The sequence below is a fragment of the Lissotriton helveticus genome, chromosome 2_2, assembly GCF_964261635.1.
Source record: "Lissotriton helveticus chromosome 2_2, aLisHel1.1, whole genome shotgun sequence".
Classification (NCBI taxonomy): domain Eukaryota; kingdom Metazoa; phylum Chordata; class Amphibia; order Caudata; family Salamandridae; genus Lissotriton; species Lissotriton helveticus.
In genome coordinates this window covers 258,951,860-258,973,312 of record NC_136060.1, presented here as the reverse complement: position 1 = coordinate 258,973,312, position 21,453 = coordinate 258,951,860, and positions in this window count along the sequence as shown.

Genomic DNA, 21,453 nt, shown 5'->3' with positions numbered 1-21,453 from the left:
CACACAACAATGTTTCAATTGAACTCTGAACTCTCAGTACACCTGCGTATCCAGTGCATTGTTTCTTAAAATGATTTTTTCTTAACCATTCAAATTTCATCTTTTAAAGAACTCATCCATGCACCCTAACTTTCTGTTTTCAGCAATCAAAATCCACCAATCACTGCTACTGAATCATTAGCACTGAAACTCCACAGTTTTTTTCATTACAAACTCCTACTGTTTCAACTGCCATTTCATTCCCACACTTCATCTGACTGCAGCAGTACCTCCTCTCACCATGTTTTCTGTCTGGATTATTGGACATAGTTACATCCACTGGGCTCAAAGGTATGCTGATAACAGAAATTTACACAACCTCAATTTACAAAATGTGGAAATCAACTGGATTGGCCACAGAGGATTGAGATGTCACCAATTGATACCATTGGTGAAAACCTTTTTGCATTTGCCACACCCTGACCTGTTAATTGTGCACTGTGGAGGAAATGATTTGGGCACTTTGACTGGGGTAGGTCTGGAAATGCTTTTAAAGGACACCTTTGAACAATTGATGGCACTTTTTCCTCAAACTGCCTTGGTATATTCAAATATATGCCAAAGACAGAAATGGAGGTGGTCCAAGCAATTTTGTCCACAAATTGAGAAATCGAGGAAGCATGTAAATAAGTCTGTTTCAGCTTACATGAGAGACCATGGAATGGGCTCCATCTACAACAATAACTTGCGTTACTACATGCAAGATATCTACAGAGGAGATGGATTGCACTTCTCAGATGAGGGGACCAGAATTTTCATCCTGAATTTAAGACTATGTATTGGTACCTACTTATAAGTACCTAAATCTACCACAGACCCAAAAGCTCTTTTCAGAGCTACCCTAACTATGAGCGCTCTAAATAAATTTTAAATGTAATTTTTTTTTTACTCATTTTCACGATTTACGCTTTCTGGAGCACTACCCGGTTCGCGCACCGGACGCTGACCGTGCGAAATTTTGATTTTTTTTTTGGGGGACATATATGGGTCTCCTCATCCACCCTCACAACACCTAGGGGGTCAGGATATGTCTCCCTTGCCCCCTTTTACACAATCCCAGCATTGTTTAGCATCCATCTTGTGTCCAAATTAGACCTTAACGCAAGATGGCGGACTCCCGTTACGCTACCGGTAAGCTACCCGGTTCGCGTACCGGGTAGCGCCTCTACCGCGAAAAAACTGAATTTTTTTTTTTTGCCCAGCGGGACCCTTTAATAGCCCCCTCATCAATCCTAGGGGGTCAGGAGGGGTCTACCTTGCCCCCTTTCATTAATTTCCCCCTTCGTTTTTCTTCACCTCTTGTCTCTCGATCCTACCGAGAGACAAGATGGCGGCCGCTCCGGACTGTTTAGAATGTTGACAGACACCAATGGTGACCGTCCTGCTTACCACAGACACGGCCGCTCCTCCACGCTGCTCCCGACCTGCCTCCCCTTACAACCTGGTATCGTTGTTCTCCCCAGCTGCTTGCACTCGCCGCTACCATTATTTCACATCGCTCTGCAGGACCGCTTATTTGCATACAGCGCTGCTATTGATTTATTTATTTAATCATCTCGCATTGTAGGAGCGCTCTATTTGTTTACACCACTGCTAGCAATCTAACTATCCTGCATTACTGGACCGCCTGAACTGCAATCATCGCTGCTAATCACTTAATCATCTCTGACTGCACGCTTTCATTGCAAACATCGATATTACTCATCTAGGCTACTCGCATTGCAAGACTGTTATCTTTGTAATTTATGTGCCTTAGAACGCAGAATCACCTCGCCTGCTACGTAGTTGCTGAGATAATTGTGCCATCGCTGTGTTGCCTTGAATGACTTTTATTTCGTGTCCTCTGCACACTTTGAATAACTTTGCCTGCTTGCTCCGTCCCGCCGGCCATTTTGTGTTGATATTATTGTTGTCGCCCTGCCCGAGTCTCTGCCCCGCTCCCGCCTTCCCAGCAGACCCTCCCTCGCCCCTCCCCTCCCACTACCCACTTATGACAGATGCATTGGCGCGCAGCGTTCACGCGCAGCGGTCACGCCGAAGGTGCGCCAAAGGTAAGCCCGTCTACGCCCGTCCGCGCCTGGACTGCGCCCAGCGCCAGACCCCCTGGTCCCCGCCGCTCCCAACCCTCTAGAGTCACATATGATGCCGCTACTCTCCTCGCCCTCAACCCCGGACGCACCCCACTATGCTGCGAAGCATCCCCCGGACGTACCCACGGCCCATTCGCCTGCCTCTCCTGCAAGTTCAACTGCTTCAGGACCCTCACCAAACCCACTTCCTCCACACACAGCTCCGAACTCAACAGCCTGAAATGCATCCTACTGAACACCCGCTCGGTCCACAGATATGCAACAGAACTCTGGGACCTAATCGACACTGCGTCACCTGACATCGCCTTCCTTACTGAAACATGGATGAACGCATCTTCTGCCCCCGACATCGCCATAGCCATACCGGACACTTACAAGATCATTCGAAAAGACCGCACCAATCAAACTGGAGGAGGCATCGCCATCGTCCATTGAAACACCATCAAAATCACAACCAGCTCTGACGACAATCTTGCAACCGCCGAACATCTCCACTTTCAGATCCACACCGACCCCAGGACCACCCTTAGAGGCACCCTCATTTACAGGCCTCCAGGCACCCGATCTCGATTCAGCGACGACTTCACAGACTTCGTCAGCCCGCACGCCCTCGCCTCCGAGAACTACATTCTTCTAGGAGACCTCAACTACCACCTTGAAAACATACTCGACAACAACACCACCACCCTTCTGGACAACTTGTCCAATCTCGGACTCAAACAACTTGTTGACACCCCCACTCACACAGCCGGACACACGCTCGACCCTATCTTCACCTCCAGCAAGCACATCTCCTTCGATCGCACTACAGCTCTCCACTGGACGGATCACAGCTGTGTTCACTTCAGCTACAAAACCACCCTAACCCACAACCGTCCACAACCCATTCCCCGGAGAAAATGGAATAAAATCACCACCGACCAACTCCTCACATCACTCAACCAAAACCCTCCCACCCTAGCAACGGACCCAGACCAAGCGGCCACCAACCTCAGGCAATGGATTACCCACAGTGCGGACGAACTAGCACCCCTGAAAAAACACCAGTTGAAATCATCCAGAAAAAAGGCTCCCTGGTTCAATGATGACCTTAAAAAATCCAAGAAGACATGCCGCACCCTGGAGAAGATTTGGAGAAAAGAACCAACCCCAGACAACATGGCCTCCCTCAAGACAGCCACCCGCAAACACCACCAACTGATTTGTTCCGCCAAGAAATCAGCATTCAAGGACCGTCTCGACAACAATTCTCATAACAGCAAGGAACTCTTCAATATCATCAAAGAATTCACCAACCCTTCCGCAGCATCCAACGACATCACTAACTCCCAAGACCTCTGCGATGCGCTATCCTCCTTCTTCTACAACAAAATTGCCGACATCCACAACAGCTTCAAGAATACTCCCAGTGACCAACCCGCCCCACCCCCTTCAGATCCCACCCCTCCAACTAACAACCTCAGCTCCTGGAACCCAATCACCATTGAAGACACCATTCGCCTCATGAACTCAATCCACTCTGGCTCGCCTTCTGACCCCTGTCTCCACTACATCTTCAACAAAGCTGACTCCATCATCGCTCCCCAACTCCGCGATGTCATCAACTGCTCTTTCAACTCTACCACCTTTCCAGAAATTTAGAAACACGCCGAACTCAGCACCCTTCTGAAAAAACCCACAGCAGACCCCTCAGAACTGAAAAACTACCGACCCATATCCCTCCTCCCTTTCCCGGCCAAAGTCATCGAGAAAGCCGTCAACAGCCAACTCGCCGCCTTCCTTGAATCCAACAACTCCCTGGATCCCTCACAGAACGGCTTTCGAGCCAAACACAGCACCGAAACCGCCCTCATTGCGGCGACCGACGACATCCGAGCACTCCTAGACAACGGAGAAACAGTGGCCCTCATTCTACTCGACCTCTCCGCCGCCTTCGACACTGTCTGTCACAGCACCCTCATACAACGCCTCAACAACATCGGCATACAAGGAAAAGCCTTGGACTGGATCATCTCTTTCCTAGCTGGGAGAACCCAGAGAGTCCGACTCCCCCCATTCTACTCAGAGCCCACCGAAGTCATCTGCGGCGTACCTCAAGGTTCCTCACTCAGTCCCACCCTCTTCAACGTCTACATGAGTCCTCTCGCCTCCATCGCACGTCAACACAACCTCAACATCATCTCCTACGCCGACGACACCCAGCTAATCCTTTCCCTCACCAAAGACCCCAACACCGCCAAAACCAATCTTCACGAAGGTATGAAAGAAGTAGCCGAATGGATGAAACAGAGCCGCCTAAAACTCAACTCAGACAAAACGGAGGTGCTCATCCTAGGATCCTCCCCCTCAGCTTGGGACGACTCTTGGTGGCCTTCCACTTTGGGATCAGCACCCACACCCACAGACCATGCACGTAACCCTGGCTTCATTCTAGACTCCTCTCTCTCTATGTCCAGACAAGTCAACGCCGTATCGTCCTCCTGCTTCAACGTCCTTCGCATTCTCAAAAAGATCTTCCGCTGGATCCCCCTCGAGACAAGAAAGACTGTCACCCATGCACTGGTCACGAGTCGACTAGACTATGGCAACACACTTTACGCCGGAATTACAACAAAATTGCAGAAAAAGCTCCAGCGTATCCAAAACGCGTCAGCGAGACTCATATTAGACATCCCGCGCCAAGAGCACATCACCGGACACCTAAAAAACCTCCACTGGCTTCCCGTCAACAAGAGAATTACTTTCCGCCTTCTTACCCACGCACACAAGGCCCTTTATAATCTGGGACCCGAATGCCTCAACACCCGACTGTCCTTCTACATTCCCACCCGCCAACTAAGATCATCCAATCAAGCCCTCGCCGCAGTCCCGCGCATCCGAAAAACCACCATGGGTGGCAGATCATTCTCCTTCCTGGCTGCCAAGACCTGGAACTCACTCCCCACCCACCTCCGCCTTACTCAGAACCACATCTCCTTCAGAAAAGAACTGAAAACCTGGCTATTCGACAAATAGTGAACCCCTCCCTCTAGCGCCTTGAGACCCTCTGGGTGAGTAGTGCGCTATATAAATGCCCGAACTTGAACTTGAACTTGAACACCGGAGAGCCAATCAGGTACGCGAACCGGGGCGCTAACCGGAGCGCTGTTACAGATATATATATTTTTTTAACGTTAATTTATCAAAATCCACTGGAGCACATATATTGAGACCTAGCAAAGGCACATCCGGCAAACAATATCTACAATTTTGCCAAGTTTCGTGGAAATCCATTCAGCCGTTCAAGCTAAAAGTGAGTCCAACCGCCCTATGGAAAATTGCATGGGAAAAACGCAAATTTTCTGGGGCTGCTCAGAAACAAAATTTTCCATTTTCATGAAAATTTCAGCCAATTCCGTCCTCAAACGCCAAAGTTATTCGACATAGAATTTTCAAAAATCCCATAGGAAAAAAATCCTAACTATATATACCTACTGGCGACCGCCAGTAGGTAATATATATATATATTCACTGAAAAAACCATAGGTTATAGACCATATATAGTTAGGAATTAGCATTTAAAAAACCTTATTTTACTCACACAAAACCATTGAAATTCCATATATAGTTAGTTGCACTAACTATATATCGCGCACCCGCAATCCACTGCTGATCATGTCACATATTACATCATTCATGACATGGTCAGTGACATCACTGATGACATCACTGATGACATCTCAAATGACATCACTGATGACTACATCCAGTGACTGTATAATTCTGTAAAGTTAAAATATGTCTTACATATTGAAGAATGAGTGGATGTATAAGTGTCTTGATGAAGGATTTAGTAGGGGCATGGCTGACTGTATGAGTGACTGAGTGCATGGGTTAGTGACTAAACTGTCTTAATTTGTGCATCATTATGTCTGTTGTTCTGTAAACTGCTGCATGTGTTGATCATTAGCTATATGATTAACTGTATGGGTTATTGATTGGTTGCCCAAGCATTTGTATGGGAGACTGAGTGTGTGTGTGGGTGGCTAGGAGGTGTATGACTCTCTGCATAGATGTGTGAGCAGTTGATTGACTAGATGTATGGGTTCAAAAGTGCATGTGGAAACAGCTGTATGGGCGGTTGACTGTGTGCATGAGTGTATTGGTGAGTGAATGGATATCTCAGTGCTACATGTCAAAGTAAGTACATATGTAAAACACAGTACATGTGAGAGTTGACATATATAAATAACTGTGCATAAGAGCCAGTGAATGTGTGAGTGGCTGTATGGATCATTGTGAACTTGTATCCAGGATTGTATAAGTGAGTAAATATGTTTTAGTATATGTTTGAATAAGTAAGGTGTGTATAACTGTATAGTTGAGGAAATGGAGGTGTGATTGATTCTTTGCATGACTGACTAAGTGTCTGAGTAACTCCATGGATGAGTGACAGTCTATGAGTGTCTGTTTACACTGAGTGTATCTAAGGTTATATTAGAGTCTGAAGAGGTTCATCGTATTATCACATAAATGATGTCATCAGTGATGTGATCAGTAATGTCAAATGAGATGTCATCAGTGATGTCATCAGTGATGTCATTTGAGATGTCATCAGTGATGTCATCAGTGATGTCATTTGAGATGTCATCAGTGATGTCATCAGTGATGTCATTTGAGATGTCATCAGTGATGTCATCAGTGATGTCACTGACCATGTCTTGAATGATGTAATATGTGACATGATCAGCAGTGGATTGCGGGTGCGCGATATATAGTTAGTGCAACTAACTATATATGGAATTTCAATGGTTTTGTGTGAGTAAAATAAGGTTTTTTAAATGCTAATTCCTACCTATATATGGTCTATAACCTATGGTTTTTTCAGTGAATTTTCAAGGTTTTGTAAATGCTAATTCCTAACTATATATGGTCTATAACCTATGGTTTTTTCAGTGAATTTCAATGGTTTTTTAATAGCAAATATAAGCTGTCGAATGTCAAGTACGTGGTAAGTGAAAACATTTTCCTGTTTATGCACACTGATCTGCTTTGAATGGTGCCCCCCCCCCCTCATTTCTATTACGAGTACTCTCTCTTTGCAGATAGTGAAAGGTAGTTAACGCAGGCCTTTGCCCCCGTTGTAATCCGTCGTGCCTGCTTCTCTCTCCATTTGATTGATTGTTATCCAAGTATTTACTGTTTTAGAATTAGTTCTCTTTGGTTCATTCTCTATTTACAAACAAACACAGAGTCGCAATACTCTGTTTAGTCTTTGCAGATAACGAAAAATCGTGTAAAAAAAAAGAAAAGGAATCGAGCAAAATCAGTAGGCCACTAATGGGATCTCTTTTTGACCTCGCTAAAATAGAAACATTAGGAACAACCCCTCATGACAAATACAAAACTAGTGAGATGAACTGAACTCCACACAATGATGGCTGCAAAACAGCTCGGCTCCGCCACCCACCCCGCCCAAAATAACGATAAAGAGCGGCTGCCATGATTGGTTGCGAAATGGCCACGACGGAGCTACGAAATGATGCTGCTCTCATGCTAACCCCAGCTTCAGTCTGAAACATCCAGAAACACTGTAGACTACCAATTCGATCAGTTCCGTTAGCGCCCCAATGTAACCCGGTAGAGAAGAACTAGCCCTCCCCTCTTTGACTGATGGTTCTTGTTGCCTGTCCCTTCTGTTGTCATTTAACAGAACTATTTAGCCTGCTGAAAGGGGTTGTGTTCCGACCGCTGGTTGGTGGAGACATTTTGACTATATTCTGGACCTGCGTTGTCGCGTAATGCGTCATATGATGCGCCGCGTTAGCGCATCCGGAAGTCATCCGGGGCGCGCAGCGCGTAACGTAAGCATAACAAGTCATGTGACTTGTTAATAAAACTTTTCATTGGTTCATTTTACTTTTCTTATTGTAATGATGAAAGGCTTGGTCATATGACCTAAAAATTACGCTTTTCATTACTTCCGAACATTATTTTTTCTTAAATATATGTTATAATGTTCCAGGCTAATGTACTTTCCCGGAAATTTTACAACTGTCCTGCAAGTAAAATATATTCTTTTTTCGAGAAAAAGAGCGTTTCTTCGTCCCATGACGGAGCCGTTGAGCGAAACAGGGTCGACCTGCTGTCTTAGTCGCCGATACGCCTGAATATGAGATTCTTATTGATCACTTTATGTTGCAGGAATAGAAAACACAACAGCCCTTGACCATTTATCTCTACTGCGTTCCTTCGTATTATACCTTTTACCCTTCATGTAATTGGTCTGCTTTATTTCACTTGCCTTTTAATGATTCTAAAACAGTGACTATTATTAAAAACTTTACCAATGTATATACTACTACCATGTTTTCTTTTAAAAACCTTTATTGTGAAAATTTCATTATACAAATACGAGCCTATAACCACGTGGGCCTGCCACGGAGCAAACTGTAATCGTATATGATGAATAGACATTTACACTGTAGAGGAACGTAACGGACGGGCCATTAGGTTGCAAGAACTAAGGTGTCTAACAGTTACGGAATCGGTGGACGTACATTTTATAATTAAAATACGACAGGGCCAGATACAATAAAATTATCTAGATATACATTTGCGGGCAAGTACCATGGGTGACGTTAATTCGAACTTTCAACAGTACAGTAATCAATAACACATCAGAACTTAATATCAATAGGGATGTCGAAATATTCAATCAATTCTCGTCCCCGCCCGCCATGTGCTTCAAAACTGCATACGTATCTCGTGATTTCAAGGTTCTGCAACCAGTACACAACAAGGAGTTACGAGTCCCATTTATTCCGGCGCCATTTTGGGCGAGGACGGGCAGGTCCAGGATATAGTCAAAATGTCTCTACCAACCATCGACTATGATGATGTTCATATGCTGTATTTATTAGAGTAACACTCATCTGTCCACATGAAATTAATTTGCCACAATCTAAACATGTCATTTTAATCTTTCCAAAGTTCTTCTAAATATTTGGGACCGTTTCCCTTGCCTCTGAAGCTCTCAGTGCCACTTCTTTGATGAATGTACTAGCAGGTCAGGGGTTCTCCTCCAAATCTCTCTTTTATGCAGCACTATAATTAATTGGTGCCACCTCTCCATATGACGATGCATGGTATAGTTACCACAACTATATATTTTTTCGGTTCCTCTGGAGAGTTCATCTTGGCAGATGAAGCGTGTAACGTACCGGGCATTTACCTTTTTTTGCATGTACAGGAAAGGAAAAAAAAATCGAGCGTCCGAGTTCTAAGGTGTCCCAGGGCCATTTTAGTGGACCAGGCCCAAATCCAAAGAACAGGCCGCCATTTTGAGAGTCCTCTTGCAGCCGCCTGTCGCTGTAGCATCAAGAGCAGCCGAAACTTAGCTGAATGGCAACTGAAACGGTAAAGGGGCGCCCCACTACAGCAGACGAGCCTCCACCTAGGAAGGCCCATTCACGCCGCCTCCCCCCCCCCCTTCGGGCACCCCACGCCGTTATTCGGAGCAGTATTGTAGGATGGCCACACCAGTGCGGCAACTTGCTAGACATCACCTCGGTGGTAACCGAATCTCAACGCCTTGTGGTGTCTTCTATTCAGAAAACATTGCTATGCTGCCTTCGACCTATTCGCCGCAAGTGCGCACACAACTCAACTGCATAGCTTGCTAGACACCACCTCGGTGCCATCCGGATCTTGGAATGTCAGCGCCTTTTGGTGTCTTCTCTTCAGAAAATATTGTTGCGCTGCCTTTGGCCCCATTCGCACATCAGTCCGCTACTGACGCCATCTCACAGGCTAATGGGGCGCCCCACGCCGACTTTCAGCATTGTAGGATAACCACACCAGTACAGCAACTTGCTAGACATCACCTCGGTGCTATCCGGATCTCGGCGCCCCACTGCAGATGAAGTGCCTCTCAACTATGAAACCACCACGGTGACATCCGGATCTTGGCGCGTTGTGCTGCCTTCGGCCTATTCGCACATCGGTCCGCTACTGACGCCATCTCACAGGCTAATGGGGCGACCCACGCCGAGTTTCAGCATTGTAGGATGACCACACCAGTACAGCAACTTGCTAGACATCACCTCGGTGCCATCCGAATCTTGGCATCTCAACGTCTAGTGGTATCTTCCATACAGAAAATATTGTTACGCTGCCTTTGGCCCCATTCGCACATCAGTCCGCAACTTAGACATCACCTCGGTGCCATCCGGATCTTGGCATCTCAGCGCCTTGTGGTGTCAGTCAGAAAATATTGTTGCGCTGCCTTTGGCCCCATTCGCACATCAGTCCGCTACTGACACCATCTCACAGGCCAACAGGGCGCCCCACGCCGACTTTTACCATTGTACGATGGCCACACCAGTGCCACAACTTGCTAGACACCACCTCGGTGCCATCCGGATCTTGGCATCTCAGCGCCTTGTGGTGTCTTCAAATCAGAAAATATTGTTGCGCTGCCTTTGGCCCCATTCGCACATCGGTCCGCTACTGACGCCATCTCACAGGCCAACGGGGCGCCCCACGCCGACTTTCAACATTGTAGGATGGCCACAGAAGTGCGACAACTTACTAGACACCACCTCGGTGCCATCCGGATCTTGGCGCGTTGTGCTGCCTTCGGCCTATTCGCACATCGGTCCGCTACTGACGCAAACTCACAGGCCAACGGGGCGCCCCACGCCGACTTTCAGCATTGTAGGATGGCCACACCAGTGCGGCAACTTGCTACACACCACCTCGGTGCCATCCGGATCTTGACATCTCAGCGCCTAGTGGTGTCTTCTATTCCGAAAATATTGTTGCGCTGCCTTCGGCCCCATTCACACATCGGTCCGCTACTGACGCCATCTCACAGGCCAACGGGGCGCCCCATGCCGACTTTCAGCATTGTAGGATGGCCACACCAGTGCGGCAACTTACTAGACACCACCTCGGTGCCATCCGGATCTTGGCGCGTTGTGCTGCCTTCGGCCTATTCGCACATCGGTCCGCTACTGACGCAAACTCACAGGCCAACGGGGCGCCCCACGCCGACTTTCAGCATTGTAGGATGGCCACACCAGTGCTGCAACTTGCTGGACACCACCTCGGTGCCATCCGGATCTTGGCGCGTTGTGTTGCCTTCGGCCTATTCGCACATCGGTCCGCTACTGACGCCGCCTCACGTGCCAACGTATTTTCTCCGCATTTTATACCCTATGCCGCATAACAGGTCATGTGACTTGTTTATAAAACTTTTCATTGGTTCATTTTACTTTTGGTTTCCTAATGATGGAAGGCTTGATCATATGACCTAAAAACAACACTTTTCATTGGATGAAAACTTTTTTTTTCCCAAACGATGAAAGCCCCACCTTGTTTCTGGATGTTTCAGACTGAAGCTGGCGACAGCATGAGAGCACCACCATCTCGTAGCTCCGCTATGAATGAAGTGGAAAGAGCCATGGCACATGCTCAGGAGGATGTGGTTAACTTAGAAGAGTTGGAAAGACAACTCAACGTTGAGCAGAGGAAAATATATGACGAAGTTACCATGCAAATTGATCATGGATTAAGTCATGACAAGAAAGAGTGCTCATGTACGTCGTTGAAGCCTGTCCGACTGTACGTGAGTGGAGAAGCGGGAACTGGAAAAAGTTTCCTCATTAAAGCAATTTCATGCTATTTGCAGGAAAGGACAGAGTCATCGCTGTCTTGTGTTGTCACCGCTCCAACTGGACTGGCAGCACATAACATTAAAGGGATTACTTTACATCGTTTACTGATGCTGCCAGTGGAGCATGACAACAAATTACAATATCACAAGCTATCTGGAGATGCTTGTTTTGAAGTTTCAAGAATCTTGAGGAAAATGAAACTTCTTATCATTGACGAAGTAAGCATGGTTTCCAATGTCATGCTTGCCTTTGTGCATTTGAGAATGCAAGAAGTTCTCAAAACAGAGTATGATGTGTTATTTGGTGGCAAACACATCATTGTTTTCGGAGATCTTCTGCAACTGACACCAGTGAAAGGGCAACCTGTGTTCAAAATGCTCACGCATGAAGATACCAGGAAGTGCCTAGGCAGCATTGGCAACGTCAATATATGGTTAAACTTCAATTATGCTGAACTGCATGAAAATATGCGTCAGGCGAAGGATGAAGTTTACAAGACTATTCTACAAGATGTTAGAATTGGAAAAGTGACCGAGCATGGGAAAGAAGCTTTACATGCACGATTACTGTCAAATTTATATCCAGAACAAGATGTTGTGCCTGAGAATATGTTTCAGAAAATTACTGAGAAGAAATCTGGAATATGTTTGATGACAACTCTTGCAGAATGTGCCAAATTCAACAACAAAATGTTGCATTTAGAAAAGCAAGAGATTGTGAAACTGGAAGCTATTGACAGAGTAGAGCATATGGGATCAACAATTATTTTGTCTGAGAATCTGAAAACAAAATTGGATTCATTAGAGAAGAGTATATCTAAAACTGCAGGTTTTGAAAAGACTCTGAATGTGTGCTTGAACTGCCGTTTAATTTTAAGAAGGAATTTACATGTTGAAAGAGGTCTGGTAAATGGATCAATGGGTAATGTTGTTGATTTTGTAAAATACAGAAATAGAGATGGAATTGAATTTTTAAAAATTAAATTTGATGGCATTGAGGAAGTACAGCTAATTGGTCATTGCTCTGCTAGATTTTTGCTTGTAAAAGACTTATATGTTCGCCGTAAGCAGTTTCCTGTTTGCTTGGCATATGCGGTGACAATCCATAAATCGCAAGGTTTAAGTGTAGACAGTGCATTGGTTAATATTGGCAGTTCTGTGTTCAAGGAGGGTATGGCATATGTGGCATTGTCACGAGTTAGAACTTTATCGGGATTGTACTTGATTGAGTGTGATGTCACAAGATTGTGTTAAGGAATACAATAGGTTAAGAAGAGAGTATGCGCCACATTTGCCTCAATATCCTTTGTTTGAGAAACGTGTGGTAGGCCGGAAACGAAGAAATGTAACCAATACTGGGGAGGTTGTAGCAAAAAGACGAAAAGTCGATGAACCTGAAATTATAAGCAGAAACAAAAAGAATTCTGTTGAAGATGTTGTTGGTTTTCAATTTGAAAACAGTTCTGGTGTCAACTGCTATGCTAATGTAGTGGTTAATGTTTTGTTTTCTCTAGAAAATGTAAAAGAAGAGATTGTGGTCAATTCTGATCAAAGATTTTGCAGTTTGTTAAATTCTGTGTTAGAGAAATGTAGCACTGATAGAACAAACATAGAAAGTGTGTCTGAAATTCGAAATCTGTTAGACAGATGTTCAGGCCAAACACAATTCTCTCAAAATATTCAGCAAGATTGTCAGGAGTTTTTAATGTATATGCTTGATGTATTGCATGCTGAAGGTGTAGATGTAGATCAGCTGTTTGGGCTTTCTTATCAATGGCAGCATGACTGCGAGAACTGTATGGTATCAAGTACTACTAGTGTAGACTCAGAAAGATTTATATATTTAACTTTGCCAGACAGTAAATCAGTCTCCTTTAATAAGCTAGTAAAAGCAGCTGATCACAACATGGAGTGTAGCCAATGTAAATCTGAAATGATGTCCACATTATTTATACGAACATATGGCCAGTATGTCATTTTAATGTTCCAACGATGTAGGCCTGATGGAACAAAATTGACAACTTTAATTAAAAATTTTGTGGCTTCGCAGTTGTCAATATCAGGAAGGACTTTTGTAACTGCAGCAATTATATATCATGACGGTCCTTCAATAACATCAGGACATTACACAGCTTATTTAAGTCTAGAAATGGCTGGTCATTTTGCAATGATTCTGTTTTAATTTTCAAAAAAAAATTGCCGTATGACCTTAAAAACTCTTACCTGGTGTTTTTAAAACCAAAATTTTAGGGAAAGAATCTCGGGATGTGCTCTGTGGAATTTCAAGAAGTTCTAATGGCTCCTACACAATTTGGCCTTGAGGATAAGTGTAGTTCAGAGACATAACTTCTAACCATAAGACTGGACGTCATGGAGAAATAAGTGCACTTTGAATGAGTTCAGAAAAACTATTTCTTTTTATAAGCTAATTGAAGCAGCCAATCAAAACATAGAGTAGAGGGAATGTAAGTCTGCAATGCTGTCTACTGTTTTACATTGCTTTGTGATTAAAAGTGATGTAGAGAATTAAATAATTGTAGTAGTCATAGAGGTAGTGTAAGTCTGCTTCATAGTAAGCAGTATCAGTGTCATAGGAAATGTAGAACATGACTGAGCAAGAAGGGGAAGATATTACTATTCCAGGATTGTGAAAATGATCTTCAACATTTTAATTCTGAAAGTTGCAGAAATGCCAAATGACGGGATTGGCTTACAAGAAATCCAAGAGTTATAAATGGCTCTGACAAGATTTGGCTTTGTGGAAACTTGTGGTAGAGAGCAAGAAGTCATTTATTGCATGTAACATGTTTTTAAAAACGATGGAGGTTTTCTTTCAGAAAGTGGCGGGCTGAAAGTAATAACAGCACAACAGAGTGTAAGCTGTTCATAGGACATCCTTTGACGTCATGGAAAGTCATCAGTGATGTCATCAGTGATGTCATTTGAGATGTCATCAGTGATGTCATCAGTGATGTCACTGACCATGTCATGAATGATGTAATATGTGACATGATCAGCAGTGGATTGCGGGTGCGCGATATATAGTTAGTACAACTAACTATATATGGAATTTCAATGGTTTTGTGTGAGTAAAATAAGGTTTTTTAAATGCTAATTCCTAACTATATATGGTGTATAACCTATGGTTTTTTCAGTGAATATATATATATATATATATATATATATATATATATATATATATATATATATATATATATATATATATATATATATATATATATATATATATATATATATATATATATATATAAGAAAAATTTCACCAAAGTGCCCTAAGCATTTGAGAGGCACACGACAGTCCTCCGCCCTACCGGGCTTCAGTATTACATGCTTTGCCGCTCCACACACAATCGTTTGCCCAACGCGTTTCGGGGGGCACGCCCCCTTCCTCATGGGCTGCTGCTAGAAATCACTCGAGGTGCGCCTTTACCAATTGATGACCTTTTTATTCAAAACAAACCCCCAGGAGGGCGTATGCTTAGTGCATTGTCCTGCTGTGAATTGTGGGACGTGTGGTCCGTAAAGATGCAGGTAAGTGTTTATGTCCTTTCAGTAAGGTCGAGTGTTCTGGCAATTATACCGCACTGTCATCATAAGCCTTCAGTAGGCTGTGTTGCGGTTTGGCATGTCAATTTCACATGGAGTACTGTGCTTCCTGAGTCCTGAACAGTTCAGAGCTCTGAGCCTCGTCATGCTGAATCATCCATCTTACTGTCAGCCGGCGATGGTGCACTCTCCACGGCCAGGCCGCCGTGTAGCAATTTTTTCCACCAAAGTGCCCTAAGCATTTGAGAGGCACACGACAGTCCTCCGCCCTACCGGGCTTCAGTATTACATGCTTTGCCGCTCCACACACAATCGTTTGCCCGACGCGTTTCGGTGGGCACGCCCCCTTCCTCATGGGCTGCTGCTAGAAATCACTCGAGGTGCGCCTTTACCAATTGATGACCTTTTTATTCAAAACAAGCCCCCAGGAGGGCGTATGCTTAGTGCATCGTCCTGCTGTGAATTGTGGGACTTGTGGTCCGTAAAGATGCAGGTAAGTGTTTATGTTCTTTCAGTAAGGTCGAGTGTTCTGGCAATTATACCGCACTGTAATCATAAGCCTTCAGTAGGCTGTGTTGCGGTTTGGCATGCCATAAAAAATACAAAAAAAATATAAAACTGTTCAGAAAAGCCAAAAAAAGCAAAAAATGTTCAAAAAATACAATAAAAAAATATAAAACAACAAAAAGAATAAAAAAACAGTTCTTTTTAGAACTACCTTTAATTTATAAAAATAAATCTATATTTTTAAAGAATCTCTCATTCTTTTTTCCTTAGGGTACGCGCACCGGGGCGCGCACCAAAAAAAAAGATAAAAAATTAATGAAGGAGTGAGCATGAGGGAAGAACACAGAGAGAGTAATGTTAAGAGAAAGAGAGCTAGAGGGAGCAACACAGAGGGATTGTTTATTACATAGTAAAAAACAGAGAAGGTGTAATAGGGTGTAAGTGAGAAAAGTTAAATGAATAAGGGAGCAAAAGTAGAGGTACTGGGAGAATGTGAGTGGGTGTTGAAAGAAAAAGGAAGGACAGTAAAGAATGGGGAATGAAGGGTAGTGACGGAACCGGGATAAATGAACAACGGTGAGGGAGGGGGAGAAAAGAGCAGTGAGTGTAAGTAAAGAGGGGTGAAAGAGGGTGAAAAAACTGAATTAGGATAAGACATGGAGAGTGACAGAGAGAAAGGACAGAGAGAGTAAAGGAAACAGTGCCGGAAAGGGTCTGAGTAAAACAGCAAAGAAAGGTAAGTAAGGCATTGTGGGTGACTTATAGGGACTCGGTGGGTGTAGGTGGGGGTATGGGTGTGTAAGGTGTGTGTGTGGGTGTGGGTGTGTGGGGGTGTGTGTGTGTGTGGGATGTGTGTGTGTGTGTGTGTGGGTGTGTGTGTGTGTGTGTGAGGTGTGTGTGTGGTGTGTGTGTGGGGTGTATGTCAGAGGTGTGTGTATGTGTTGGGGGGGAGGTGAGGTGTGTGTGTAGGAGTGAAGTAAATAATTAAGAAAAAGAGAATGAGTGAGGGAGCAAAGGAAGGGAACAGAGGGTAAGTGAAGTAAAGAATGGGGACTGAAAGAAGTTGAATGTGAGAGGGGAAATAGGGAAAGGGGAGTAAACATGGAGAATAAAAATAAGTGAGGGAAGCAGAGTAAAGAAACAGGAGTGAGGTTGGTTGAGAAAATATTAGTGAGGTTAAAGCAAAGGGTGATGACAAACTACATTTTTTTGTCACACTTACCATATAACAAATGTAACTTTAATTACATTTTTTACTACACTTTGTATCTGTGAAAGAGAGAAGAAAAAATAAGTTATAATTAGTAAAATATGTATTTTAAAATAAAAGATACAAATGAAGAGGTTGAAAATCATAACAGTGTATTTAGAAACAAAGTAGGAGTGAAGGACACAGAAAGGGAAATAAAGTAAGGTAGAAGGACAAAAAGAGAGAAAAAGAAATAGAAGGAGAGCAAATTACTAAGAGTAAGGCATATAGATTCACTGACAGAGAGGAAGATAAGAACAGAGAAATGAACTGAAGGTAAGAAAGATACTAAAAGAATGTGAGTTAGCAAAACTAAATCAGGAAACAGTAGTAAGTAAAAAGATAATGACTGAGACGGAAAAGAGTCTAATTAAGGATGCATTTAAAAGAATGAGGAATGGAAGATAACTGAGAGTAAGTGAAGAACAGTCATAGAGTGAAGGGATGAAGGGAGAGAGGATAATATAGAAGGATTGAGGGAAAAGGAGTGAGGAAGTTAGTAGACAGACAGACTAAGAGAAAAAACTGAGTGAAGTGGAGTACAATGAGTGAGGAAAGGAAATGAGTAAGGGAGCAAAAAAAGGAAAGAGAGGAGAAAAGGACTAAAACAGTGGTACTGAGAGAAAATGATTCGGAGATGAAAGTAAAGAGAAGGACACTGAAAGATAGGAAATGAGGGATAGTAATGGAACCAGAGTAAAAGAAATGGGATGAAGAACGATGAGAGAGGAGGAGTGAAGTTGTTGTAAGAGAAATGATAGAAGGTAGATAAACACAAGTGAACATAACACAAGGAGAGTGAGGCACAAAGGATATAGAGGTAGTGAACGAAAAATAGAGAGAAGAGGTCAAAAGAAAGGAGCAAACAAAGATAAGCGAGGGAGAGTGGGTGATTTATAGTGATAGAGTGTGACAATACTGCTGAGTGAGTAAAGAGGAATTACTAAAAGAGCAAAGGAGGAAAATACGCAAAAGGGAAGTAAAGCAGAGAGACTGAAAGCTGAAAAGTTATGCAAGGGAGAGAGGGCATGCAGACAGTTGAAATGAGAATGAGGGGTTGTGAAAGAAGTGGAGTAAAGGAACGGGGGTGAGAGAGAGTGAGAGAAAGACATTATAAGTGAGTAAAAAGAGCTGAAAGAGGGTGGAAAAAGGAAAGTGAGTGTCAGACAATGGGAACACAATTTAAATGACACAATACAAAGTATAGAATAACTTGTACAACATGTTACATAGTTTATTTTTGCTGTTCTCAGAATATATTGAATTTCACTTAAAACAGTGAGTTCAAATTACTCATCATATGACAGCGGGAAAAAAAAACACAATCTAAAAGATTGTGTTTTAAAAAAAACCTTAGAAACTTACAAATGACAAATGTACACTAATCTTTGATTCACTTACTTTTCCTTTAGGCCAAATAGTATATCATGAAGGTCCTTTTTTCGTTGGAAAGTACTCTGCTGTTCACTAAAAAATCCATTTCATCGACTTTCTAGAAGAAAAGCTCCAAGAACATCTGAAATATTTTCATTATTTTCAAATACTCCTTTTTTTCAGTCATGACTCTTTGCTCATTCCTTTACTTTTCCTTTAGGCCAAATAGTGTCAGATGTATGAGTATATTTTCAAATTAATTAAAAGAAACTCTGAAATTACCGTTTTCCCAACGTTCTGAAAGAAAGGCTCATACAACATTTTCACAATATTTAAATATTCATAATTTCATTTCTGACTCACTCATGTTCATCATTTTGTATGATACTGATATCACTTACTATGACATCCACTTACAGTACCTATATGGCAACTCAATTATTTATATTATCTGGATCACTTTTACTCAGAATATAATTTTAAACAGTAAACTAACTTTTATTAACTGCTCCCGTCTTCATAGGCCAATTACCTTTACTTAAATTTTGGTTCTAAAAACACTAGGTAAGAATTTTTTAAGTCAAAAGGCAAACGTTGTTTGAAAGTCAAATGAGTGTCATTACAGTGGGTCCAACCTTTACGACATTTTAAATAGTATGTGTAATGCCCTGATGTTGTTGAAGGACCGTCATGATAAATAATAGCTACAGTTGTAAAAGTTCTTCCTGAAATTGATAACTGAGAAGCCACAAACTTTTTAATAGAAGTTGTCAATTTACTTCCATCAGGTCTACATCGTTGGAACATTAAAATGACATACTGACCATAATTTTGTATAAATAATGTGGACAGCATTGCAGACTTACATTGGCTACACGCCATATTGTGATCAGCTGCTTTAACTAGATTATTAAAAGACACGGATTTGCAGTCTGATAAAGTCAAATTTATAAATCTTTCAGTGTCTATTGTAGTACTACTTGATAAACTACAGTTGTCGCAGTCATGCTGCCATTGATAAGAAAGGCTAAAAAGATTTTTTATATCTACACCTTCATCTTCCAATACATCAAACATATACATTAAAAATTCCTGACAATCCTGCTGAATATTCTGTGAAAATTGATTTTGACCAGAACATATGTCTAGAAGATTTCGAATTTCTGAAACACTTTCTATGTTTGCTCTATCACTGCTACATTTCTCAAACACAGAATTCAATAAACAGCAGAATGTTTCATCCCGATTTTCAACAATATGTTCTTGTAAATTTTGAAGAAAAAAAAACAATATTAACCACTACATTAGCATAGCAGTTGACACCAGAACTGTTTTCAGACTGAAATCCAACAACATCTTCAACAGAATCCTTTTTCTTTCTGCTTACAATTACAGTTTCATCTACTTTTTGTCTTTTTGCTACTACCTCACTGCAATTATTCTCATGTCTTCTTTTTCGGCCTACCACACGTTTTTCAAACAGAGGATATTGAGGCAAATGTGGAGCATACTCTCTTCTTAACCTATTGTATTCTTTAACACAATCTAGATCTGCACAAATCTTTGTTTCATCACACTCAATAAAGTACAATCCTGATAAAGTTCTGACTCGTGATAATGCCACATATGCCATACCCTCTTTAGACACAGAACTTCCAATGTTCACCAAAGCGCTATCTACACTTAAACCTTGAGATTTATGAACTGTCACTGCATATGCCAAACAAACAGGAAACTGTTTTCGGCGAACATATAAGTCTTTCACAAGCAAAAATCTAGCTGAACAACAACAAATTTGTTCTATTTCGTCAATGCCATCAAATTTTATTTTTAAAATTTCAATTCCATCTTTATTTTTGTAATTTACAAAATCAACAACATGACCCATTGCTCCATTTACCAGACCTCTTTCAACATTTAAATTCCTTCTCAAAATGATACGACAATTTAAACACACATTCAGAGTCTTTTCAAAACCAGCAGTTTTAGATATAGTCTTCTCTAATGAATCCAATTTTGATTTCAAATGTTCTGACAAAATAATTGTTGCTCCCACATGCTCTATTTTATCTATAGCTTCCAGTTTCACAATCTCTTCATTTTCTAACTTTAACATTTTGTTGTTGAAGATGGAACATTCTTTCAGAGTTGGCATCAAACATATCCCAGATTTCTTTTCGTTAATTTTCTTAAAAATATTCTCTGGAAGAATGTTTTCATTTGGGTAAAAATTTGAAATTAATCGTGCATGTAAAGCTTCTTTCCCATGCTGACTTACTTTTCCGATTCTTACATCTTGTAGAATATTTTTATAATCTTCATCCTTTGCCTGTCGCATATTTTTAAGCAGTTCTGCATATTTGAAGTTTAACCATATATTAACGTTTCCAATGCTTCCTAGGCACTTCCTGGTATCTTCATGAGTGACCATTTTAAATACTGGTTGTCCTTTCACTGGATTCAACTGCAGTAGATCTCCAAAAACAATAATGTGTTTTCCTCCAAATAACACATCATACTCTGTTCTAAGAATTTCTTGCATTCTCAAATGCACAAAAGCAAGCATTAGATTTGAGACCATGCTTACTTCATCAATGATAAGAAGTTTAATTTTCTTCAGGACTCTGGAAACTTCGGAACACGCATCTCCAGATAGCTTGTGGTATTGCAATTTGTTATCATGCTCGACTGGTAGCATCAGTAAACGATGTAAAGTAATCCCTTTAATATTATGTGCTGCCAGCCCAGTTGGAGCGGTAACAACACAAGATAGCGGTGAATCAGTCCTTTTCTGCAGATAAGTTGCAATTGCTTTAATCAGAAAACTTTTTCCAGTTCCCGCTTCTCCACTCACGTACAGTTGGACAGGCTTAAATTATGTACATGAGCACTCTTTTTTCTCATGACTGAATCCATGTTCAATCTGTTCTGTGACTTTGTCATATATCTGTTTCTGCTCAAGGTTTACT